This window comes from Anas platyrhynchos, chromosome 9 (assembly GCF_047663525.1).
Source record: "Anas platyrhynchos isolate ZD024472 breed Pekin duck chromosome 9, IASCAAS_PekinDuck_T2T, whole genome shotgun sequence".
NCBI lineage: Eukaryota > Metazoa > Chordata > Aves > Anseriformes > Anatidae > Anas > Anas platyrhynchos.
The window spans coordinates 25,954,690-25,982,526 of record NC_092595.1 but is presented as its reverse complement, the minus strand read 5'-3'; the positions used below and the strand labels follow the sequence as shown (position 1 = coordinate 25,982,526).

Below are 27,837 nucleotides of genomic sequence, written 5' to 3'. Positions count from 1 at the left end.
TAGCTTATATCCAGTCATATTTTTCTTCGTTGTTGTACCAGCTCTTAGCTTAGCATGCTTTCAGTTGGGGGTTGTTGAAAGAGGGAGTCTTCATGACTCAGTAAATTAATTTCAAGGCTTTTTGTTTGTTTGTTTTGTTTTGTTTTGTTTTGTTTTGTTCCACAGTGGGAAAGACAACTTAGAAATAAAATCAAAGCCCTCCACTTCCCCGAAGCTGTGGGACAGGGATTAATGAACCAAGTTCAGCCTCCTTTGCTTTATTCAGCAGAAACAGTAGAGAAAATAAAATGTGCAAAAATATATCTATATATATTTCTTCTATAACTTTGCCTGTATCTATGTGTCTATGTCTGTGCATCTTCTTTGGCTCTTAGAGACCTCAGGATCATCTCAAATAATGCCATCTGTCTGTATACCAGACTCTTGATGCTAGATGTCAAGCCAGAGCAACAATTTACTGTTTTAAAACAAAGGACCTCTTCCTTGGAACTGGTAAAGTATGCCATTATTTTCCAATCATTCCCTACTTCCCTTTTATCATCAGCCTCCTCATGGACCAAGTGTATAACAGCAGAGAATTTGTCCTTTAATTCTATGAGCACAGTGAGACTGTTGACTGATGATTCAACTTGCTGAGTGGTGGTCCTTTGAGTTTTCTTCTCTCCAAAGAATTGTGACAAAAATACAGTATGTAAATAGTTTCACAGCTTTCAAATGAGTATATTACTGAATTAGTACACTACAGATTAAAAGAAGATACACATTAGTAAAAGAAAAAAAGAATTGCCAAGTCTCGGGATACAAGCTAATCTTCCGCTTAATTGGCTAATAGCGAAGAAAAGTTCAGTAGGTTATGATACAGCTGCACAGTGTATGTTTTTTGTTGTTGTTTTGTGTGTTTGTTTGTTTGTTTCTTTGTAATGTCTGGTACTAGGTGATATGAGTCCGAACAAAAGATTGAAAACAAATGCAGAATTTTTATAGTCTGTATCTTGCTCAGGTGTAAAGATGGATTTGGAGCTGGCCTTGCAATAGGGATGGAGAGCTCTTGTGCTCTAAGAAAAGAATGTTTATTAACCTTAATTATGTGGGTATTTCCATTTATTTTTGAAAAAATATTACTTAAATAGAGCTATGCTTTTAAAAAATCCTTAATCTGTATACAGAAGGTATATGACTGTAAGGCTTTAGGCACAAAAATAAATGCTGAAATGACAGACATTTCAAGCAAATGAATTTCATGAAATGTAACCTAACTTTCTTGACATTTTCTTAAAGTTCCAAAAATATAGAAAATGAGAAGGGAAAATCAGAAAATGTTTCACTAGGACAAAAATCAGCCTTAAGTGCTCAAGTCTCAACAGAAAAAAAAGACTATATGCTAAGAACAGTAATTTGTGTATCAGTTACTTTTCTTTTTTAATTAAATAACAATAAAAAATTGGATGTTTCTCTTGAAACAGTGCAACTGACTAAAGACAATAATTCTTGTCGCTATGGCTGAAAATAATTCTTTAAAACAGTGGTTCAGAAGAATCATGACAATAGATATTGCATTCCTAGATTAATTTATTTTGATTAATTATAAATGATTTACTCTTCTGTAAAATGCCCCTCCACCCACATAAGCACACCTACTTATTGTTTGTATTTGAAGCTTAGGAAATCAAAAATGACATGCAAAGTGTTTCAAGGATAAATCAGACAGATGTGTATATATGAGTGTATATATACATATGAAATATGTATACATACATATATACACCTGTATGTTATACCCCATCTATCACTATAGTGAGCTTTTTGCTCTTCTTACCAATAGATAGTGGTAATTATCTGCGTATACATACATGTATGAAAAAGGGAGAACAGATGTCCATGATTATGTAAGTTATGGTAATTAACAGTACATAAATGAATCAAATTTCTTTTTGTTGGTGTCACTTGCACACTGCTCCTCTTGAGCATTGGGTTACATCCTGTACACGATCGCCTTATTGTCTACTGTCATAAAAATTCCAGTTTTGTTTCTGAGCAGTCACAGAATGGGACTTGCCAGCTGTCATGGAAAATGTATTCAGTTTTGTTTCCACTTAATTTATCTAATCTTAATTCTATTATTATTTTATTATAATTATTTAAATGCTTGGGGCAACAATTTAAAGTAAAAACAAATAAACAGTAGGAGATCCAGATAATTTGTAAATGATCTGAAAGGTCTAATGGAAACAACATCATTATTGCAGTTTTATTTTTTGAAAGGTCAATATTATAGAAGCTTCATCATTGCTGCTATAGTTAACAGTCTGTCAACATTGACATGTAAAATTCCCACTTCATGAGATGAATGGCTAAACTATAAAAACTCACTTTGGACAGGAAAAAAAAAAAAGTTGTGAAATAGTGTTTAGATGTTCAAAACCTTGTAACTACAGGCCTGATATCATCCTCATTTTTAGTGCTATAAACTTGAAACACAGGAGAGCATTCAAGACCATTCCTGTTCTGATCAGCACTTTCATGTAAGGGAACATGCTAGCTTCCTCAACCGCAATGCAATCCAAATGCAGGCTTAAAGGTCCGACAATCCAAGTGTTGCATCAAACTACGAACTTGTGGATTGTTCTCCTGGGCTCTGCTGCTCATCTCACTTCAATCCCTTCAGCAAAAACTGTGAGTAGCTGCATTCAGAGCAGTGCAAAGCAATTGTCTCACATATGAAGCATGGCTTTGTAGGGTTTTAAGTTTAATTACAACCTTTAGCTTCCATTTATTTTCTGACCCCAGTCACTGTTGCTGTCACAAATGTGAAACCCACCATGTCTACTGAGTTTGTGTAACCACAGAGTCCTCATTACTCATTTTACTTCATCACCTTTCTTGTCTTGCCTTGATCCTCTCCATAACATGGTGTCATGGTTCTGCTTGAGTGGGCAGCCGAGCTCCACCACAGCCGCTCTCTCACTCCCCCTCCTCAGAGAGGAATGGGGAGAAAATATGTGAAAAGGGCTCAAAGGTTGAGATAAGGACGAGAAAATCACGCAGTAATTATTGTTAACAGGCAAAACAGACTCGGCATAGGGAGATAGTAAGATTTATTGCTTATTACTAACAAGCTAGAGAAGTGAGAAACAAAGGAAAGAAACCAAAAGCACCTTCCCCCCCATCTACCCTCTTCCACCTCCTCTCCCCGAACGGCGCAGGGGAACGGGGGAATGGGGGTTATGGTCAGTCTACAGCACTTCTTCTCTGCTGCTCCTTCTCGGTCACTCTCGTCCCCTGTGCTGTGGGGTCCCACTCACGGGATACAGTCCTTAATGAACTGATCCGGCGTGGGCTTCCCACAGGCAGCAGCTCTTCCAGAACTGCTCCAGATATGGGTCCGTGCCACAGGGTCCATCCCTCAGGAGCAAACTGCTCCAACCTGGCTCCGCCATGGGCGGCAGCTCCTGCCAGGTCACCTGCTCCTGCGTAGTCTCCTCTCCACGGGCTATAGGTCTCGCCTGGAATCTGCTCTGGCAGGGGTCTTCCACAGGCAGCAGCCTCCATCGGTGCAGGGCCACCTGCTCCACCATGGTCTCCTCCACGGGCTGCAGCGTGGAACCCTTCTCCACTGTGGTACTCCATGGGCTGGAGGGGGACATCCTGCTTCACCGTGGTCCTCACCACAGGCCGCTGGGGACTTCTGCTCCGGCACCTGGAGCACCTCTCCCCCTCCTTCTGCACTGACCTTGGCACCTGCAAGGCTGTTCCTCACTCCTCTCACTCTCCCAGCTGCTGTGTGGTGCAGCGTTTTTTTCCCTGTCTTAAATATGCTCTCACAGAGGTGCAAAACAACATCACTTATTGGCTTGGCTCTGGTCAGCAGTGGGGCCCTTACCAAACATGGGGCAGCTTCTAGATCCTTCTCACAGAAACCATCCCTATGGCCCCCTGCTACCAAAACCTTGCCACGTAAACCCACTACACATGGCTGGTGTCGGGTGGCTTTCTGCATAATTAGGTTTCTTGCTTTTTCTTTCTAATGGAATGAGTTATTTATTTCTGATGTTTCAATCTTGTTTTAAAACTTCTTTTCTTCACTTTCATTTATTTTTCTTTTATTATTCAGCCTTTAGATAACATGATACGTTTCACTGTACTTACATGGTTAAACTACATAATAAAAATATATAAAAACAAATTAAAAATTAAGGAATGGTAATGTACAATTTTAAGCCTATTCTAGATATGTCAGGTAGAAATCATGATTCAAGCTTTCCATTGGACACAATCACATAGTGTTGTAGATTCATCTGTTGTGTAATAAGACATTTAATTTAAATAACATATTACTGTAAAGTAGCCTGAGCCTGATCTACCCATCGCTTAAGGCTTTCTATTGTTGTATATGGAGTGGTAATTCGTGTAGAGAAAATGGTTGATATTAATAAAAAAGGGGGAGATTTGGGAATGTGGCCATGGGGGTTGGAAAGCCCCGTGGTTGACATAACATTAGACTCTTAACGACGAGGCCATCAGGAATATAAAAGAGTTTAGAGGGAACAAAGAAGGGTGATTCAGGAGACTCCATGCAGTCTGGGGTTTCTTGTTCTCCAGCTGTTTCTCTTGTTCTCCAGCCATTAAGGCATGGATTTTTCTGTGTGTTTGCTGTTGTTGTTACATTCAAAGTTGTCTGACCAATGAAAAGTTGTTTGGAAAAGAACTGTTGTGGAGAGAAGGGTATAAGAGGGGAGCCTGCCCTCAAGATAAAAAGAAAAAGGCAGCACCATGAAGTTACATCAATAAAGAAGCAGGAAAAAGGAGTGCAGAGGAACAGGCTGGCAGAATGGAGACCAGGACGGGAACAGACACTTTGCCTCATAAAGATGGGTTCGGCCAAACTCAGCAAACCGCTCAGAGAAGCTCGTACAGAAAGTCACTGGAAACAGGTGCACTGGAGCTGGAGAGAAGCTCGAGCTGAGAGGAGCGGACCTGTGCACACAACTGCCTCTCGCTGGTAAGCAGTTGTGCATTATGGGGAATCATATGTCCTTAGGAACAAAGACTGTCCTGGTAACCTTACAGCTTATTCTCCTTATTAACAATTGGACAGTTTATGAACCTGAAATATGGGACCAAACTGAGGTCAAGGTGTGGGACACTGCAACTAAAAACGACAAGGTTGCAGTGGGATTGCTCGGCACCTGGCGAGCAATCTCTGAGGCCTTAAAGAGCCATGTGGAGCCACAATCACAAACGTGTGGCTTGCCAGATAGTGAGGGAGCTGCAGGCTCCTTTACTGATCTGACTGCTATGCCATGGGCCCCTCTGCTGCTGCAGCCATCGAAGGCCTTTGCTGTTACGCCCCCTGTTGACCTGAACGTGCCTTTTGACCCAGGCCCTATTGGCCTTGGAAAGGAGATGGATATGCTTTTCTTCGGTCCGGGAAGAACGGGATACATAAGGCCTGAAGAAAAGGAATGGGAAATGGAGACTGTTGTTTGTAATCAAGAAAAGGAATGGAAAATGGAGACTGTTAAGGCATGGAACTTAAAGGATTGTTTGTTACCTTTCCTGAATGTGCATATGTATAGGCATACTCGGGTATAGTATGTAAAGCAATGTTCTGTATATTTAGAATGTTTGATGTTCATGTGTGCGTGTTGGTGGAGTGTAGATTCCCGCACACCCAGCACTGTTTACTTGCCTTTTATAAATATTCTTTTATGTTACCAAATTCAGAGATAACACTTATCATTATCATCAGCACAAGGGGTATTCATTCCTAATTATCACCACAGACATAAAAGTGAATGGCTGAATTAGGTTTAACAAGAATTCAAAAGTTCTGGATTGCATCTCAGCATCTAACTTTTGGGAATTTCAGCAGCATTCAAATCCTTTAAAAAAAAAAAAAAGGATTTTAACTACAGAGAAATGGCTGCAGATAGTGTTCCTTTCTAACATGATTCCTGTCTCCATCCAAGACACACAATTATGGTGCAGGAGAGGGAGCAATTCCAGTGATGATTTCAGAAGCAGTTTATTTAGAAACTGAAACTTGACTTTGTTTTCTGGCAGAAACCAAATGGTTTAGTTTGGTTTGGATGCAGCATTTACAAAGGGTGGGTTGTTTTTCCTTTTTATCTTAGCCTGATTGTGGAAATAGATAAAAATAATATGTCCTGAGAGCAAACAATGATCCAAAACTCATTGCTTGAAATGGCTGACCTTGCTAGGAAGATGTATCCACACAGATGACCATGCCTCCACAAGTAGATAGGAAATCCTGGCAAGTGGCTGGATGTCTGTGTGAATTGATGCAAGGATCTTTGTTCATGCGCTGATCCAGAAGCTGCACGGCACCTGGTAGGTGTGGTTTGCTTGGGGAAGTTTGCTCTGCAAAGCCTGGCCTACCTCTTCTCCTGCTGAAGTTCTTTTGTGGGGAACTGATATTTTGTCTCTCTAAAGGCAAAAGGGAAATGCACAGTGAGACAAAATCTCTGCCCCCTGTAGTGGCAGAGCCCTGGAAGCAGTGATAGTCTGAGGAGCTGGCCTTGGCAGAGCGCCTGGGCAGGTCAGAGCTGTGCTGATGGTCACTCTGCTGATGGGGCTGGAGATTTCATTCCTGACCCCGTTTTCTCATGATGGACACTATGTTTCCTTCTCCAGTTGGCATGAGAAAGCTGTAAGGCACTGACACAGAAATCGCCTTGTAGCTTGATATTAGGAAAGTTTGGAAAATTGACTGCTGCTAAAACAGGAGATATGAAAGTGCCATCTGCAGTTCACTCGTATGGGGCAAATCTCATAGGTCTTACACAGTCAGAACACCCATGGAGCAGGCACAGGCAGAAGCTGACCTGCAGGATAATAGAGATGCATACTGTATGAATCGGAAGTAACACCTGGCCTTTGTCTGGAAAATTACCATTTTTTTAGGCCAGTCTTCAAAGCTGAAAATTTCTTTAGGACTCGAGCCATTGAGGAGGCAGACAAAAGGAAGAGAGTCATGGAGAGGCATGTAAAAGCTGTAGACCCAGCAGAAAGGGCAGGAAGAGGGCTGGGGGAACAGGAGTAAAAACCTCAGTATAAAATTCCAGTTCTTCCTGTGCAGATCAGTTTTGCCAAGGGTGAAAGGAAAATGCATTTCCCAATACATTTAAGTTATTTCATTACACAATTATGTGCTTGCCTAAACTTTAGCCACATACTGTTACCCATCCTTGCAAGTAATCAGGTTTTGGTCTGTGTTTTACAACATATTCTTAGCTTAAACATAAAATACATTCATGTCTATGTGTTCAAATGGGCACAATCATCACATTTTTTACTTTTTTTTTTTTTTCTTCATTCTAGATGTAGGGAATGTATCATTATTGGGTGAACATAGAAACATAGAGAAAGAATGCTTTGCCTTTAGAAACACCCAACATACATTTGCTACTTATGTCTAGTTAAGGCAAAACACCACTTTTTTACATTAGTACTCCAGTTTCCAAACAGATGCACAGCTCATTACACATGGGTGCAAAAGAACAAAATGGAGAGGCGTATGCAGAGTATTTGGAAGTTGCATTCTTACAGATAACCTTATTCTAGTCTGAGACTGATCCAATACAACACAAGAGTAGGCTGAAGTCAATAGAACTACTCAAATGCTTCAAATTTTGCACTTTTTCAAATGCTTATGTTTCTGGATCATGCTTTTGTGAATAATTGGACCCTCAGCTTCTTGGACTTCTTTGTAGAGGCTTAGCAGTCACAAACTGCAAGGTGATCAACAGCCTAATTGTGTGACATCCTTTCCTAAATCAGATTAGTCACAAATGATTATCAATCACAGCCCTAAGATCTTGATGTAGTTTGGAAACATGAGTTTTTGCAAAGGTTATCATGGAGGCCCAATTAAAAAAAAAATAAAATTATGCTAGTTCTGAATATATCTGGTGACACTGCATAACACTACAGAAAATATCAGGGAGAATTTCTGTGTGAAGTTATGATCTTTTAAGAACAAGTCAGCTAGCTGAACCACAGGCTGGAACCTGCTGTTGTTGCCAGCAGCCACCCTTGCTATTTTTGCCTTGTTTTATCCTTGCCAGCTCACAGTTCTGTGCCAGCTATTAGTATTTTGAATAAATGATGCAGTTTTGGTTTGTACAGGCACGGAAAGGCCCTTCTGATCTTCAGTTTTTCTGTGCAGTCTGGTGTGAGCTGTAGAGGTTACATCAGCATCCAGGTTGGACCATTAGTTTCAGTAAACCTCTACAGTCATTTCATGGACAACAGGTTGATGCTGTCCCTGGAGATCACACCTGTGCATAGGCATTTACTCAACTGTGCACAATATTCTTAAGTTTGATACAAAGAAAGGGGTCCAAACACAGCCTGTTAACATCCCAGTGACATGCCATGTTAAATCAGGTAGCTATTTTAGCACTTTCTGTGCAGTGCTGTAATCACAACGACAAGTTATACCTCCACAGACATACTTTCTGAGACACCAAGTACAATGTCCTAGTGCATAACAGGTTCCGGTGTATATATATCTTGGCTGAACAAGTAATTTCTAGTTTACATTTCTATCCATCTGTCTTTTCTTCTCTCAACTGATTTTTCCCCCATATTAGTCCCTCTGATCATAATTAATGGAGCAGATCCCTCAATTTCTTTTCTGAACACCTGCTTTTAAAATGTAGCATAAGTGATAGTGTATGTATTTTTCCTGAGGGGAATATCTTTTACTCCTAGAGCACAAATAAGGTTGTTTATATTTGCTTCAAGTGCCAGAACTTAACATATTCTTATGCTTTAGTTATCCAGCTGACATTCTGTATTTATTAGATTTTTAGTACAGTATGTGGCATTATAATGCATTATTGACACAATGCATTATTGACAAAAGCACTTGGATCATACACTATTTATTTATTTTACTGCACTGACTCATATTTACCAAATTTAATACATATACCGTTTTTTCCTGGCACACTCAGATATATTATTCAGAAAGGGCACATGGATTGCACAACATGCCACTATAATGTCTAAGTTATGTCACAAGCCCTTCTGTAAACTGTTGATCATTAACCTATTCTCTGCTGCAAACCTAGCCTGCTACACATGTTTTGGGCAGTTATTTGTGAAGTTTGCCCATAGTTATACAGCATTTTGAATGTCTCCTAAAGTCATTACACAAGAAGCATTTTATTGTAACCTGCAGGCACCATAAATACTAAATCTCCAACATTTTTATAACCAGTTATATCAAAGGCAATACTCTGTCACTCTTTTGCACTTGGGATTCTCCCATTAGTAAGCAGTCTTATATTACAGGCATAAAACACTGTTAAGCATTTTAGCTCCGCCAGACTAGCTGCAGCTGTGTCACATTTGTGTTTCCTTATTTTATGTGTGCCAGTCATCTAGTTAAAGTTGGAATAGCATAGCACTCCACTAGATGACAGGCTTGGTTTAAAGCCAGACCACTTAGTGATGCTTATCAAACAATTTTCAGCTACAGACAGTAGCATAATTCAAAAACCTGAGAAGACTCTAAATTATCAGGCATGCCATGAGAGATCATTTTTTTTTTTGATGGAAGATTCAATCATTCCCCTTATAAATATATGGAGTCTCCCTAGTCAGAAGCAGCACTCAAATCATTTGATTTCATTTTTTTTTTTTCTACACAATTTTGCATGAATGTGCTATCCTCATTGTTTTGAACCTTACCCAGTCATCTGGGGCTTAAGATATAAAATGTGTCAAATCAGTAGCCCCTGGAATTCGGCAAATCCCACCTTTCAAAAACTCATTTTCCTGTTCCTTGTTCTTATGCTCATTTTTAATTTGTTTGCTAAGTTGTGGTTTCTCAGTTATTAACTACTGACTCAACTACAGCTGATGGTCAGCTATGCACTGGCTTGCAATCCCACTAGATACAGGTTCACTTTGAACTTCCTATCCATTAAGGTGGGACAACTTGTGTTCATAGATCATGTGTATTCACAGAAAGAGCGTGATTCCTAGTTTTGACACTCCCTTGCCCTCTGAGATGCAGAGTGAGAGTTATTCCTGTATCCTGCTGAGTGTCTGGACTGGTATCATAACTGGTCTTTTGTGTAGGCTGTTACAGGGAGGAAAACCAGCCTTCACCATCCAATGCCCACCTTTAGCAATTTGGTCCAAGGAACTTGTTTAAAGCAAGATTACTTTTTGCAATAGAAGAGCAAATGTGTAGGGTAGACTGGAACCATGCTCTCTTGTTGCCATGGAAAAAAAAATTAAGAAGTTGTGTGTACTAAACTTTGTAATTCAGCAGAGAATTAGCAATCCCGAAGATATGAAGTTCCATGGAGTTTCTAACTGCGCATTATCACTTGGTCTGAAGAGAGAAAGGCTGGCCCACCCACAGAATGAAAAGGCTATAACAGAACCCCATTTAAGCTCTCCGGACTACCAGCCTGGGGGTGTTGGACACTGCTCAGCCAGCCCACAGTACATAGTGCTTGCCCAGCTAGAGCAAGAGAGGGATTGGAGAAAGGAGGTCTGAGAGAGAGAGGAAGGTGTTAGGGTAAGGATCTGCTGAAGGCAGGAGACCTCTCTGTAGGAAACCATGCCTCACTGGCTTTGCTGTGTATTCTAAGTTATATGACAGTTTGTAATAAGCTATAAACAACAGCTAGAATTTTATTAAAAGTCCATACGTGAATGAAGTTCAGAAATGTCACATATCTTCAGCATGTGTAGTTGTAACATTGTAGCTGAAACTTTTCTGTGATAAAAGCAAAGAAACAAAATGCATCCTGATGCTCAGAAAGGGCGAAGAGCTGTGTGCAAAGTCTGATTAATTCACTTTCTCCTCTCAGAAAGCTAAGAAAACATCATCACGAGTATTTTAGGCTTCTGTTGTGTGCATTTGTATTTTAATATATATTTAAAAAATGTCCTTCACATTTCTCTTATCAATATCTGTGAGTGTTTTAATATCAAAACACTCACAGATATTATATTATATTATCTAATATTATAGATATAATATTATAGGGTCTGATTGTTTACCTGCTGGAGTCAGTGGAAATTTTCCCACTGAAACCAGTGACAGCAGGATCAGACCCCTAATTTTTAGAGGATTGAAGCCATCTTTAGAATAGCACATGCTCTGCTCTCCACTTTCTTTGATGACTTCTAACATTCTTTTGATGTGGACTCCAAAAAAAGACATTTTCATCTTTGGATATATGTGTTTTAAAAGATGAAAAACATCGAATAGCAGAGTAAGAACATTTTGTGTTTCAGACCTCAATCCTATTTAGACTGAAACTTGCTAGTAACTATAAGATGAAAGAGAAGAAAATGTAGAATAAAAAAAAAAAAAAAAAAAGGGCAAACAAAATGAATAACAACTAAGCAGACACTCTTCAGACTAGTGGAAATACCATACTGTTTGGATCATTGGTGTAGGCACACATGATATGCACTGGCATAGCATAAAAATGTCACTTACACCCTGGTGTCTGTCTATGATTATGAGCAGGATATTCAAGCAGCAGTCTTGTTGTGAGCGTGCTGCTTCTGCTTTTCTTCATTCTGCAGAGGAGTAGCTAAGAAAAGTGGTTAGGAGGGTAAATGCCATTTATAAATACAGACACCCAAAGCACTGGCATGGTGATGATGGAGGGAGGGGTAGAGGTATGTCAGGATTAGATTCACTTAGGGTTCACTCATTCAGTGATATGATGAGAATTAAGTGATATGAAGTCTGGATTAAAAAATAAATCCAGTGGCTAGAGAATTGTGAAGGATGCTTCACAGTGCTGCAAGGTACTGAGCAGTCACAGCTGTGATTGACTTAAAGGACTATAGTTGGTTAAACGGTTGATGGAATGTAATCATATTTTTTAATTTAGTATGCTGGAAAGTATAATTTTTATACTACAGTGATACATGTAGTATAAAAACTAGGATAGGATAGGATAGGATGGGATAGGATGGGATAGGATAGAATAGAGTAGAGTAGAGTAGAGTAGAGTAGAGTAGAGTAGAGTAGAGTAGAGTAGAGTAGAGTAGAGTAGAATAGAATAGAATAGAATAGAATAGAATAGAATAGAATAGAATAGAATAGAATAGAATAGAATAGAATAGAATAGAATAGAATAGAATAGAATAGAATAGAATAGAATAGAAGTAAAATTTCCTTGAAGAGGTTAAGGTTTTGACCTCAGCTCCAATCTGACTTCAATTGCCTTTTTAATTTTTTTTTCTATCTTAATGATTAATTATTATCAGATATTCTTTACAAACTGTGACATTTGTGAAACATAATTACTTTCTCTTCCATGTGTAAATCAAAGTCTTTCTTTTTAAAAAGAGGTGGTTTATACTTAAATTAACTACTTTTATCTGCAATTTGCAAGTTAAGGTATATGTAAAGCCTGTGGCAATACTAAAGGCTCAGTTGTGCCTTCTAGGCACAGTTTTAATTAAAGGGTGCTGTGGATTCGTACCACTCTGAGGGGAACTATGGAAGGGATTATACCTTAGAGAGACACAATGTCCCCAGTGCACCACAGCATGTAAGTAAAATGCAAATGCTGTGCACCACCTGCATTGATGTTGCTCAGCATCTCTGTAGGCCCATTTCCTTCCCATACCACCTTATACATTTTGCGGGGGCACACACCTAGGGGGCACCAGGAGGATGCGCTCCTGGCCAATTCCTGCATGCCCAGGGAGAAGAGACGCTGACATCCTTATCATCACTGATAACTATTCAGAGTATGGATACAACCTGGTCAAGGTTAAACAGAAATTGCCAAGTGTCATTCCCTAGGTATACTTTTCCTTTTTATTCTCTAACAGGTCTTTTAAAGTCTGACAGTGTGTACAATATTTGACAGCTTCTTACATCTTACCTGAGCCTGTCCTACACAGCTGATTTTGAATAATTCTATATCCAGCGGCTGATTTTGTTCTTGATATTTTTCATCAGGGATCATTTTTCCCTAGAGTAGGTCTGCTGACACTAGTGAAGTTACATATGATTTACTCAGTGCAAATAAGATCAGCATCAGACTCTTAGACCTCTGTTTTAAAGTATAGACAGTATCCGAAGGGCATATTCCAATCTTTATTTAAATAATGCCTGTGATTAATTTAATTCACATTTAAGGTTTTTTCAAGGCCATATTACTCACTGGATTAAATGTACATTTTGTTAATGTATTATTATTATTGTACATCCAATAGATCTAATTCAGCCCAAGGTGATTTTTTATGACTCAATAATAGTCCACTGAAAATCAGATTTATTATAGAAATGACAACACACTCTTATTTATAGTATAATAATACAAATTGCTACTATAATAAATTCTCTTCAGTTATCAAATCATTAGTCTTTTATGGCAACATTGACAAATGATCCCATAGGCAAAATGATATTACTAATGTAATGAATTAACTTTCAATTTTAAATTGGTTATTGTGTCTGGAACAATTGTACATTTTATGATGCAGTTCAAGTAGAACTTGTGACGTAAACTTTGCATATCTGTGTAACAAGATGTGACTATAGTCCTGAATATATCACTCTCAGCTCACAATCCAACACAGGTCAGTAGATTGCATCCACTTAGAGGAAACTGTTAGCAAGGAATGTCTAGAAGCAAAAACTTTTAAATCATACTAAACATTGTAATATATTATTGTTACCATTAGTCCAAGAGAAAGCAGGTCAGTTATTAAGACGTGAATAAAGAAAATAGAAGAATAGAAGGAAACAATTCTGAAAATTCTGCTGTTGAGTGTTCTTTCCCCACCAGCAGGTGTTTGTTTCATAAGACTCTGATCACTGGTACTATGCAAGAAAACACATTTAATTATGTATATTTGATCTGGAAAAAGTGCAGAGCCAAGGTCCTTTCTAGAGATTCTACATTTGTAGAAAAAGAAAATGAAATAAGCAGTCAGGATTAAGAAAATATTATAAGTAAGCTTTGCAAGAAGTATTTGTTCAAACAATGAGATTGGCAAGTCTAGTATTATAAGAAATATACACTTAGTGACTTTTGATAGCTTAGATCTATATTCCTCTGCAGATACATTTTTTATTTATTTTTTTTTATCCTCAGTACAGTCAAATATTTCAGCATTAGAATTCAAAATAATTAAACAAATCATTATTGGAAATCATTATTGGATTCAAAATGAGCAATTGTCCAGTAGTACTAAATTTTATTACTTTTATGCTTCAACATCACCAGTAATTAATCCTGAATTTTAACTGCTGCTTTTAAGACATCAAGGATTGATTAGTAATAAATGAAAATATTCTATTTGTCTTTCTGGTCAGTTAGATAATGTTTATTTTATTTAAGAGAAACATAGCACATTCATTCCAACAGCTGGTTAAGTGTGATCTTTGTTGGTGCCAATGCACTATACAGATTTTAAAGGAAGCTAAACAGTTTAGACAGTTAATTTGAAAAAATAGTAATTGCAATGGGATGTGGTGAAGATTTTTTCTCTTTCTAATGTTATCCCTTCTCTGACAAGATATACTCAGTCAAAAACATTTTCTCCATTATGGAGAATCATAGTTTCCTGCTCTTGGCTTACTGTCCCTCCAGCCCAGCTTCCAGCCTCACAAGTCAACTAAAGCAGCTAACTGGGTGATGAACCTCAACACAGATATGTACCAACCTCAGACCACATTATAGTGTGGAAAAAATCTTGTTGGATCTCAAGCAACTGTCTGTTCTCTGCCTGTATGTCAATTCTCATCAGGCTAACATGGTCTTTTTTCTAAGGAAATTCTTGTTCTTAAGACACAGCTTTATCCCAGGTGGAGATTCCAGTGCTTTGACACTTCTCCACCTGAAAAACATTTAGATACTAAAATATATAGCCAAACAGATATTTTTGCAGCCTATTTTACTCACATTTGGCTAGCAGAGAATATCTGTAATTTTATTAATTTGCATCAACACAGTATGCTGAGGATTGAATATTCACAACAAAGCATCAGTTACACTCATTAATAGGCAGTAAAGGAAGTTGTTCAAGTCTGAGTGTATAAATCTTTTTTCTTAATCGAATGCCTATATATCTGATCTACCACGTCATACATTCGTAGTCACTCAAAGTGTAATAACCTTAATGTGTCTTTGGCCCTCCTATGGGAAACTCCTCTTTTTAGCTCACCTGACAAAAACATACAACTACAGAATGTACCACAGAGTCCAGTTCAACAGGCTTTTTCTGCTCAAAAGTTTTGCCCAACTGAAATCTCAGGTGGCAGATACTATGAAAATTAATAATCTGGAATTCGCCAAGGCATCAGTAAGAGTCTGAAATGACCTTGAAATTCCACTCTGCTGTTAGTGTAACAGAATTTGTCACCAAGTCTTCATTTTGAGATGGAACTCTTAATGCAGGGACAAAAAATTATTAATCAGTGATTTTCCACCTGCTGTTACTTTTGGATATGCCAATTGTACACACTATCCCAAAACCAGAAGCAAAGTTAAAACTGATTCTAGGAATCAGATGCTAAGGGGATCACATTGATGCAATGGCCTCAAACAGCTGCCTGTGCTGTGCTCCATTCACACTTGATCCCAAGCCCATTGAAGGCACTATGAATCTTTCTTTTGACGTCAATGGGCTTCAGATCAGGTCCTGAGCATTATTTTTTTTAAACCTCAGACAAATCAAAACCATTTTGTTTGGAATGAGACTGTTCGCACCCCTTGGTGAAGACTATTTCCTTTCCAAACACAGTGTTTGTACCAGAGTCATGTCAGCTGTGATTCTATTTTTACCAAAGGCTGCATTTTTAAAAGAGTAATATTTTTTATGTATATTTCAGCTATTAGCAGCTAAGCTGTTTTTGTTCAAACTTTCAAAAAATCACTAGCTGAACAGCCAAATCTACAACCAAAAATGGGGAACATTTTAGAAAGTTATTACCATTTAGAAAACTTTTCTTGAAAGAGAAACTCCTTGCAGACTTAACGATAACAGTTGCCACATTTTATGTGGTGAGGGGCCTTCATTGCATGCTGCCATCACTAGACTCCAGTAGATTATTTATTCTTATATAATTTATTACATTATAGCAAATTTTATAACTTGAGTAACAGAACCAATATAACATTGTGTCATACAGCACACTGCACCAAATACTTTATAAATTGATTCAGAAATGCTTCCAAAATACAAAATAAATGACAAAGTATAGAGATTAGATCCACCTGCCAGGCACCATTTTTTCTGTAACAGGTGTTAATCACGTGTTTGTGCCATGGTGCCATCACTGAAAGTGATGGAGAGACTCTTGGATGATTTTGCTTGTAGAAAGCAAATGACAGGAAAAAAACACCTTCCTGAATCCTTGTGCTGACCAAGAGGAGAATGAAGCATGCCACTAATTGCCTGCCTTATTGAAAACCATGAGTGTGGTTCACTGCCTGGAAATAACAGTGAAAAAACATGTTCAGTGACACCATATAGATGTGCAGAAGAGGCCAAGCAGAGCACACTGATGTGAATTTATTCCTCCATGTAAGTGGATCTCTCGTAAGGTTTTGCGCTGGGACATCATTGACTGCAGACTGCATTGACTACAGGCTGCAGATGCTATGTGGGAGACATTGTGTCCTTGTTGAATGCTGCAGAAGTAGCCCTTCCTCTAGTTGCAAGAAATGTCAATCTTACTGACAACCACATTCCTACAGGGACACCATGGGGCACTGGACACTGTACAGCCTTCTGGAATAAAGTGCATGAGACAGAATTTGGACCTGTTGATGCCATGTAATTTTTTTCCCCTTTGCCTAAGTTCTTATTTCACCATTTCAATATTGTTTCTTCAGTAAATACTCTGCCAGACCTAAATGTTAAGACCAACATGTGCTGGTTTAAGGATATCACCCTTTCAAGGGAGAAGTGTGTATGGTCTCTTTGCTTCTTGATCTGAAATGACACTTTATGGTAAAGGAGGGACCATCTCAATCAGATCAGGTGAGTTGCCACAGAAAATTTCAGATGAGATGATCTATGTTTTCCTTTGTGGTTGAGGGTAAGTATGAAAACCTTACCTCAGAGATGGCCATCTCCTGTTTAATTTGTCACTGTAGCTTTACTCTGGGAAGCAGCTCTCTCTAAACGTTGCTTCCTGAAGAATCACCTAGGGAGACTTTTTGCCAAGTTCACCAGTGTATTTCTGTTGTATTGGGCCTCCATCCCTTGTGAGAACATCTGTGTAAAACAGATGGATAAGGTGATCTTTCTCTGCAGTCTCCCCCCCATCATTTTCTGAGTATTCTGAAAAGGGATAAGATGTACCCCTCAGGGGCCCCAGATCTGTGATTGATTTTGATGCAGGAGCAAAAGCACATGTTTTGCAGAGGAAAACTGTAGATCCTATGGGATAGCTTAGGATGCACAGTAGTCATGACTAGAAGCTGAGTAAGTGAGATAAAACCTGAAGACGATTCCCTTGAGCCTGCTATTAGAGGAATGGTCCAAGCTATACGGTAGACAGTACTGTAATGACATAACTGAATACTGAAGGACAAACTAAGAAACAGCTCCCAGAATGAAAACAGCAGCTCAGGAGCCTGAAAAAGGTTGTCATCTACTCCTTCTGGGCTGCATCACTTTCTTCTCCTGCGGTAATGAAAGACCTACTCAGAGGAAAAATTATTGTCCAGAAGGAGCTTGCCTTAGGGAGGGGACAAAAGAAGGGACAGAGATGATTAGGCTGCCGTAATATAGGAAATTGACTCCAGAATACATCCTGTACCTTATGAAAAACAAGCAAACTAGGAAGTATAAAATAAGCATTGAAGGCAGTGCAAGGAGTTTCAAGTTTTCTTTTGGTGTGAGGGTCTTAGTGGCCTCAGCTGATGTCAATTTAAAGAGACAAATGATTACAACCAGAAGCAGAAAAATAATGTGGTATCATTCCCTGAGGTACCAATAGGTCATCAGACTATTTTTTTTGTTTAACTCCAAAACAAAACAAAAACAAAACAAAACAAAACAAAAAAGCTGCCCCCCCCCTCAAAAAAAAAAAAAAAAAAAGAGGAAAGGAATAAATAAATAAATAAATAAACATGAAAGACAAATCCCCAGACCAAAAACACTGCAGTTCTTCTGAGTATGAATTTAACTGACTGGTTGCCGGCTTTATTAAGTGTTTTTAATCCCAGCAGAAAACCTGACTTACTTATGCAGATAATTGGGACCTTGCTTGTATTATGTCAGTTCAGGAATCCTAAAGAAAAAGGCTATAAACACACACAAAAAGAGAAGGAAAAAATAGGCAGCCATCCTGTGGGTTTAAGAATTTTCCTAGCAGATATTGGATTCCCAGTTCTAACTCATTTCTTTAAAAAGCACTGTTGAACATCAAAGAGTTACAGCACAGAGCATGCTGAGTCCCAATTACACACCTCAAAAGTAAATGTTACCTCAATGGAAAGTCTTCAGAAATTCCAAATGAAATAAAGTCAGTGATGTCCAAATGCTCCTTGAAAAATGTAGACCCATTCTTTATTGATAATGTTTGCTTCATTAAAATGCAGTTGTTAACATACAAAACTGCATCACTCAGTGAAAAAATGTTTTAGAAATGTGTTATAGCACATATGGATATTATTACTCTTTGCAAGATACCAGGAAAAGAAGTGTCAAATGATTAATTTCAGTGCATTTCTATTGTTTTTAACAAGCCATCTTTAGAGACAGGAAATCTTTTCTGAACACAGCTTGTGTTTCAAAGGAGAAATAGAGTTAGTACAAATAATTGGTGCATGTTGAAGTCAAAGGAGCATGAGTTGTGCTATTAAAAAAGAAAGAAGTCTTTAAAAGCTGTGTAAACTCTCTGTAGTTAAATAGAAGTTCAGAGACATATCTTTCACATCACTTAGTATAAAATCACGGCAACAACAATCTTTGATTATTGGGTGGTTGCTTTTTTTTTGTTTTTTTTTTGTCCTCACAGTAACACACAGATTTTTCTCTAACACCTGAATACTATGCAAGGGAAAAAAGCTACCAATGTGGCTTCAATATGAATTAAAATAAGTAATGAATAATGAGTGGTCTTTAGTTTCCATTGTTCATTCTCAAGACTTTCATGTCAGTGTTCACATGTCTATTTGTGTCACATATATATACTTTCCTGCAAGTATATCTAGTATCCAGTGAATTGACCATAGCAGGTGAACAAAAATATGGAAGTATCTTTTATAGTCCCCAACACATCCAATGTTACTATAGCAGAAACACTTTTAATAAAATTTATATGCTATGATATATGTGCCAACCTATGTCACCTAGTAGAATGTGTATCAAATATATAGAAGTGTGTGTGTGTATGCTTCAGTAAGCCCTTACATTAAATTGGCAATAAACAAGGCTTTGTACATGCAGCTATATGGAGTACTGATATTTGGCTCATTTCATCTAGTCTTCCTTCTGAGACAGAAAATTCTGTTCTTCACATAGTTCTGTTCTTTTAAGAAATGAACTAGAATAGGCCTTTTCTAAAGAGTGAATACAAGCAGGAGATTGAATAAGTGTTCAACCTTTTTTTATTATTATTATATTGATTCTAGTCTGGATGCATTGCAACTGGGAGTTTCAAGGTGTTGGAGATGTGTTGATACTGAAACATATAGCAGATATTCATGATAAATATCTTCATTGATAACATAAAGTGTAATTTTAGAGGGCAAAATAATTGAGAGAATATTTAATTTAATTGGGTCATAAAAATAATCCTTCTGTTCTCATTTCTACATCCTTGTCAGAATTACAAAGTATTTTTCACTTGGTCTTCATTGCTTTCTAATTCCCTTCCTCTCACCGCTTCTGTTATGTTATTTTTTTCTTGATTCTGCTTTCCACAGCATTTCTACGTTTATTTCTCTCTTTCAACCTAGGACCACAATATCTTTCCACATTGTAGTGATTTTCTCTACTTTTTGTTTGTTTGTTTTGCTTTTTGCTTGTTTTGCGTATCTTTTTCAATAGTTCTGTCTACCATAATTCAATAATTTACTTTTGAAAAGAACAGGGGATCATAAAAACGAAGGGGCAGAATTTACATTGGATTTCATACTAAAAGCAACAGCTTACATTAACTGTAAATATCATGGTCTGAAATCCCTCAGTCACTCACTAAGAACTTTCCTGTTTTGAAAAAGGACCTGTGATAAATGTACTTTCATGACAATGGCTGTATTATGTTAACACTTCTTTCTGTTGTGAAAAATAGCAGAAAATCATCCAGATTTGCCCATGCTTATGGTCTCTAGATGCCAGACCTGAACTTTGGGGCTGCTTGCACCCAGTGCCAGAAGAGACAAGGGAGACGGGAGGGAGCTCAGCTGCTGAGATTGTAGTGTAAGAGCTCAGCAATTGCTGTGAGCCCCTCTAAAGAAAATAGTTATAAAACTTTTTTTTTTTTATTCTTTTGATCATGATTAAAATAGTTCAGAACTGTCAGGTATTGCTGAATTCAGGCAAATGCCAAGCAGTTACTGAATGTCTTAGGACACTTGCCTTAGCTCATGTGGGGTGATAGTGGTTGCTGTAGATACAGTGGGTTTGCTACTAAGATGGTTAATGGGTTAATGTTTTACTTGTTTGCTCTTTCAGGAAATCTTGGATTGCAGACTACAACTCGTTAGTCATTTCTTGTGGCTCAGTATCACCTTCAGCATGATCCAAACCACGAATGTGAGACACTAATTAACTTTTTTTTTGTTTCATTACAATGGAATATTTTTATAGTTTTATGGTTTTTATTACTTGTTATATTAGGTGCACAATGAAAAAAATGGTTCTTAATTAATATGTGAACATGTCATACTTTTTTTGGTCTCTATTTCAGTTTAAATAAGATGATGTCATAATGTCTCCATCTGTTTTACAGTAAATTACCAGGTTCAGGACAGTCAGAATGTCCAGAAAACTTGCTTTTAATGTTGCACTAAAAAGGATTCTTGAGTTCAGACTTAATAGAATGGCCTTGTGCCTAGATGATATCAGAATTTTTGTTATTAGCAATTTTAAGAAATTTTCCCTTAGTACAGTGGTCCTAGACTAGTACCGACTACTTTTCCATTTCTGGTTACTTGGTTCGAACTGCAGTGTATGGAACTTTGCACAAACAAAAGCGCAACAGCTCATAAAAAAAAAAATCTAATACACCCTTATGGATCACTACTGTATAAAATATAATTAAAAATAAGTTTCAAAACGTATCTTTGAAACCCTCTAATTTTTCATTTAAACCATTTTTACATTTTATACAATTTTTTAATGGTTATACTATATATACCAGTTTTACCATTATTTGCACCAGGATTACCACAACTGAGATGCTCCCTTGTGGTTAAGATAGGTTCAGGAAATATACAAAATATTTCTGCATTGTAATCCTGTAACAATTCCCCCGAATTATCTGTGTGCATAGACAGCTCTAGATTAACCTACTTTGGTTCCAGTATGCCTAAGCAAAGACTCCACATCAGTACTTCTGTATTTCTGGCCAGGATTTCCCAGGCACAAATGTGTGTTCACATACCCTTAAAATATTTGAGGTATGCACAATAAATCCATTACTTTCATAGCATATTAGATGTACTTGTGAATGTGCAGAAGAACTGAACACCACATGCTACACAGATACGATGCTTCTTGGAAAATGCAGCAATGCTCCTTGGACTCGTGCGTGACTGCACTGCAGTCCTGCAGGACAGAAAACCTGCTCTTGCCAGCACAGTGCTCACATACAGCACACTTGCATAGGCTGTTACATTCCTAGGAAAGAGTGAGCCTTGTCAACAACAAGATGCATGTCATTCCTGGACTGAAAATCTGCAGCAGGAAAATCCCTGGGCAGCTGGAAATCCCCTGGCAACTCGAGATCACATGCATGCAGCCTTCCAGCAATTCTGAAAGAAACTAAGGAGAAAAGAAAACTCTGCTGGTAAGAGTAGGGCTAGAGCTGGGCTGCTCAGAGCTGACCCAGCTGCTTTTCTTCTCAAGGCAAGACTTTGGTCTTTGGAAATGGGTGTTACCATAGATCAACAAACAGAACCGACAAAGGGTTGAGCATACATTAGGGTAAGGATAATAACAAACACACCAAGAAACCCAAGAACAAATTAAGCCAATAGAAACAAGCAAAGCAAAAATATGTAGATCTATACACAGTCAGTCTGGGGAAAGATAATATTTACAACAGACATTCAGTTTCTTTTCTGTGATTTCAAATTTCAGGAAACAAGCACTGCTTTGGCAGTGTCACTGTGCATGTTCAGTGCAAGGTGTTTAGAAAGTATGCATGCTCTTTGGAAAGTTGCCATTCATGTTGCGATGGGGAAGAAAAATAAGCACAAAACCATATGTAAGAGGAAGGCCTTGAAATTGGCTCTGTTTATCCATCTCTACATGGCACTGCCACTAGTAAACTTCTTCAGCCTGGGTGCATTGACATGCACAGGCAGGGACACTGAGCAACAGGGGACAGGGGAAGCAGCTGAGCTATGAGGAGACAAATTCAGAGCGGATTTCTGGTTGCAGGGGAGATTGTGTCAGGAACGGGGATTTTGCCTCCTAGGAAGGAAGTTTTGTTCTGTCAGGAGACTTCTACATTATGATCCAGAAATGGGATGCTAGGCATACAAGGTTTAGTTGTTGTATTACAGCCCAAAAATGTGATGTGCAATGCAAATTTCAGAAAACTATGTCCCTCATTCTTATTGGACAGCTCCAATAAAAGTGTGAATGAAGAATGCCATGTATCTTCCCTGTTTTAATATACAGTATAATGAAATAGCTCTAGAGCTCAGGACACAAATGGAGCTTTAGATTAGCTGTCAACAATGTCATATCCATATTAATAATGTCCAATTCATGCCTGGGGCTGACACTTTCTTATTTTTATTCACAAATTCCATTTAATAACAGCAATAAGTCATTCTAGACAGTGCATTTCTAAGGGATTTTTGCACTTCTCAGGTGGTTAAAGTCACTTGACCTTCGGCCTCATGCCTTGAAAACTCCCTAAGAGATGTGCTAAATTGCCCAGAAATGCATTGCCTGTCATGTCTTGTTGCTTAATTAAGGGCCAACCTAGATGGCCTATAAGGACTGCCCTTAAGTAATTACTAATTGATTTCCTACTCAAGAAAAATGAATAAATTCCACAGCAGCAACACTGTCACATGGCATTTACTCAAATTTATATTCCTCCAATAGAGAATGAAAAGCACACAGGGACTGGGAGTACTGAGGGCAGAAACATCTTTACAGTGACTAACCCTTGCTCCCAGAGTGTCATGTCTCATTGGCTGCAGCCTCGCTCTTAGCCCTTTGCTTGTGTAGAGACAAAAACATTGCTTGAAAATCAGAGTTTTTAGGAACTTTGAAAGATCTAGTTTTCCATCTGTATTTATCTATTTTGAAAGATGGTTAATCTTGGTTACAACCAAAGAATCATAGAAAGAATGATAAACTGCCACCTGCTACTGAAAGGATAATAAAAAGAATTATAGTCTGTGGAAATAGCCAGAGGGAAACACATTTCAAAATTCTTCCATGAAGAAAGGAGGTGGGATTTACATAGGAATATGAGAGGTTCTTCCAGCTTTTGTTACCAAACTGTTTATTAGAGTGCATGAAATAGACTTTCTGGATTAGCTTCCCAACCTGGTACGCCCCTCTGATTATTATCCTCTTTTGATAGTCCAGGCGGGCAGTGACAACATTGAAGAGAGAAGCCTGAAGGCTATCAAAAGAGACTTTAGGGGGCTGCGATTGTTATTGGATGGAGCAGGAGTGCAGGTGGTGTTTTCATCCATCCCTACGGTGGCAGGGAGGGGTACAGAGAGGACACGGAAAGCCCACCTGTTAAACACGTGGCTCAGGGGCTGGTGCCAACGCAGAAATCTTGGGTTTTTCGACCATGGGGCACTTTACTCAGCAGCTGGCCTGATGGCCGCATACGGGTCCCTATCTTTTAGGGGAAAAAGGATCCTGGGCCAGGAGCTGGCAGGGCTCATTGAGAGGGCTTTAAACTAGGTAAGAAGGGGGATGGGGCTGAAGCAAGGATTGTCAGGGCTGTGCCAGGGGGAACATTGGCAAGGCCGGAGGATAAGGTAATGGCCCAGCTGAAGTGCATCTACACCAATGCACGCAGCATGGGTAACAAACAGGAGGAGCTGGAGGCCATCGTGCGGCAGGCAGGCTACGACTTGGTTGCCATCATGGAGACGTGGTGGGACCAGTCTCATGACTGGAGTGCTGCAATGCCTGGCTATAAGTTCTTCAGAAGGGACAGGCAGCACAGAAGGGGTGGTGGTGTGGCTCTCTATATTAGAGAGTCTTTCGATGTTGTAGAACTCGAGGCTGGGAATGACAAGGTCGAGTCCCTTTGGGTTAGGATCAGCAGGGACAACAAGACTAGTGTCCTGGTTGGGGTCTGCTATAGTCTGCCGAACCAGGATGAGGAGTTCTACAGGCAGCTGACAGAAGTTGCGAAATCTTCAGAGCTTGTACTCATGGGGGACTTCAACTTCCCTGACATATCCTGGAAGCACAACACAGCCCAGAGAAAGCAGTCTAGAAGGTTTCTGGAGAGCGTGGAAGATAGCTTCCTGACGCAGCTGGTTAGTGAACCTACCAGGAGTGGTGCCCCACTAGACCTTCTCTTCACAAACAGAGAAGGACTGGTGGAGGATGTGATTGTTGGGAGCTGTCTTGGGCAGAGTGACCATGAAATGGTGGAGTTCACTATTTTTGGCGAGGCCAGGAAGGGGACCAGTAAAACCACTGTATTGGACTTTTGGAGGGCTGACTTTGGGCTGCTCAGGACACTAGTTGGTGGAGTTCCTTGGGAGGCAGTTCTGAAGGGCAGAGGGGTCCAGGAAGGCTGGGCGCTCTTCAAGAGGGAAATCTTAATGGCGCAGGAGCGGTCTGTCCCCATGTGCCCAAAGATGAGCCAGCGGGGAAGAAGACCAGCCTGGCTCAACAGAGAACTGTGGCTTGATCTTAGGAGAAAAAAGAGGGTTTATAATCTTTGGAAAAGTGGGCAGGCCACTAGGGAGGACTATAAGGATGTAGCGAGGCTGTGCAGGGACAAAATTAGGAAGGCCAAAGCTCATCTGGAGCTCAATCTGGCTACTGCTGTTAAAGATAACAAAAAACGCTTTTATAAATACATCAACACAAAAAGGAGGACTAAGGAGAATCTCCATCCTTTACTGGATGCGGGGGGAAACCTAGTTACAAGAGATGAGGAAAAGGCGGAGGTGCTTAATGCCTTCTTTGCCTCAGTCTTTAGTGGCAATACCGGTTGTTCTCTGGATACCTGGTACCCTGAGCTGGTGGAAGGGGATGGGGAGCAGGATGTGGCCCTCACTATCCACAAAGAACTGGTTGGTGACCTGCTACAGCACTTGGATGTGCACAAGTCGATGGGGCCGGATGGGATCCCCCCAAGGGTACTGAGAGAACTGGCAGAGGAGCTGGCCAAGCCCCTATCCATCATTTATCAGCAGTCCTGGCTATCGGGGGAGGTCCCAGCTGACTGGCGACTAGCAAATGTGACGCCCATCTACAAGAAGGGCCGGAGGGCAGACCCGGGAAACTACAGGCCTGTCAGTTTGACCTCAGTACCAGGGAAGCTCATGGAGCAGATCCTCTTAAGAGTCATCATGCAGCACTTGCAGGGCAAGCAGGCGATCAGGCCCAGTCAGCATGGGTTTATGGAAGGTAGATCCTGCTTGACGAACCTGATCTCCTTCTATGACAGAGTGTCACGCTGGGTGGACGAGGGAAAGGCTGTGGATGTGGTCTACCTTGACTTCAGCAAGGCTTTTGACACCGTCTCCCATAGCATTCTCCTCAAGAAACTGGCTGCTCTTGACTTGGACTGGCGCACGCTTCATTGGGTTAGAAACTGGCTGGATAGCTGGGCCCAAAGAGTCGTGGTAAATAGAGTCAAGTCCAGTTGGAGGCCAGTCACTAGTGGCGTCCCCCAGGGCTCAGTGCTGGGGCCGGTCCTCTTTAATATCTTCATCGATGATCTGGACGAGGGCATTGAATGCACCCTCAGTAAGTTTGCAGATGACACCAAGTTAGGTGTGTGTGTCGATCTGCTTGAGGGTAGGAAAGCTCTGCAGGAGGATCTGGATAGGCTGCACCGATGGGCTGAGGTCAACTGCATGTTGAACTGCAAGTTCAACAAGGCCAAGTGCCGGGTCCTGCACCTGGGGCGCAATAACCCCAAGCAGAGCTACAGGCTGGGAGATGAGTGGTTGGAGAGCTGCAGAGAAGGACCTGGGAGTGATGGTGGATAGTTGGCTGAATATGAGCCAGCAGTGTGCTCAGGTGGCCAAGAAGGCCAACAGCCTCCTGGCTTATATCAGAAACAGTGTGACCAGTAGGGCTAGGGAGGTGATCGTCCCCCTGTACTCGGCTCTGGTGAGGCCGCACATCGAGTACTGTGTTCATTTTTGGGCCCCTCGCTACAAGAAGGACATCGAGGTGCTTGAGCGAGTCCAGAGAAGGGCGACGAAGCTGGTGAGGGGTCTGGAGAACAAGTCCTATGAGGTTGAGGGAGCTGGGCTTGTTCAGCCTGGAGAAGAGGAGGCTCAGGGCAACCTTATTGCTCTCTACAGGTACCTCAAAGGAGGCTGTAGTGAGGTGGGGGTTGGTCTGTTCTCCCACGTGCCTGGTGACAGGACGAGGGGGAATGGGCTTAATTTGTGCCAGGGGAGTTTTAGGTTAGATGTTAGGAAGAACTTCTTTACTGAAAGGGTTGTTAGACATTGGAACAGGCTGCCCAGGGAAGTGGTGGAGTCACCATCCCTGGAGGTCTTTAAAAGACATTTAGATGTAGAGCTTAGGGATATGGTTTAGTGGGGACTGTTAGCGTTAGTTCAGAGGTTGGACTCGATGATCTTGAGGTCTCTTCCAACCTAGAAATTCTGTGATTCTGTGATTCTGTGATTTGTTGCATTTTCTGGCTAAGGCTGAAAATGATCCGAAAAACTATTGGTATCTTCTGGTTTTATAAAATGATGACAATGGTTTGGGCTTCATCAGAAATCTTGAACATGAATATGAAGATTTTTAAGTAACGAGCAAAATTAATACTATGCTTTTAATAAATGTATATATAACAAGATTTATTAATTTCTTATTACGATGAGCAAGAGTGCATTTATATATTATCCTACTGAAACAGTTTTAGCATGCTACAAAACAAGACATATGAAGAATGGCTGAGGGAACTGGGGCTGTTTAGTCTTGAGAAAAGGAGTGAGGGGAGATCTCATTGCTCTCTACAACTACCTGAAATGAGGTTGCAGCAAGGAGGGTATTGGTCTTTTTCCTCAGGTGACAAGTAATGGGATGCAAGGCAGTAGCCTCATCAAGTTTCACCAGGGCAGGTTAAGACTGCACATATATCACAAAGAACTTCACAGAAAGGGTGGAGTCAGGCATTGGAACAGGCTGCCCACAGAAGTGATGGAGTCACCATCCCTGGAGGTATTTAAAAGACATGTGAATGTGGTGCTTAGGGACATAGTGTAGTGATAGACGGTAGTGTTAGGTTGATGGTTGGACTTAAGGGTTTTTTCCACCCTAAATTATTCTGTGCTGACTTCTCAGTTACATTAGCAGTTTACACATCACAAAATACTCTAAGCAAAAAAGAGAACCATTTCCTTTACATTTCCTTTACAAACAGTGGGTGAAACCAGGCCCCAGTGGAGTCAGACAGTATTTCTGTTCACTTCAGTGAGGCCAAGATTTTAC

The 27,837-nt window shown here is 39.9% G+C and overlaps 1 long non-coding RNA gene across 6 annotated transcripts in view; it reads left to right on the top strand.

Moving 5' to 3' along the window:
• Positions 1–27,837, top strand: part of LOC106018110 (uncharacterized) — a 192,351-nt gene that overhangs the window by 157,371 nt on the left and 7,143 nt on the right. For 4 of the 6 annotated variants that reach the window (XR_011811388.1, XR_001191991.5, XR_005268052.2 and 1 more), the window contains one exon: positions 375–20,648. This is a non-coding gene — a long non-coding RNA (uncharacterized lncRNA). The other 2 variants (XR_011811386.1, XR_001191992.5) reach the window with 2 other exon arrangements.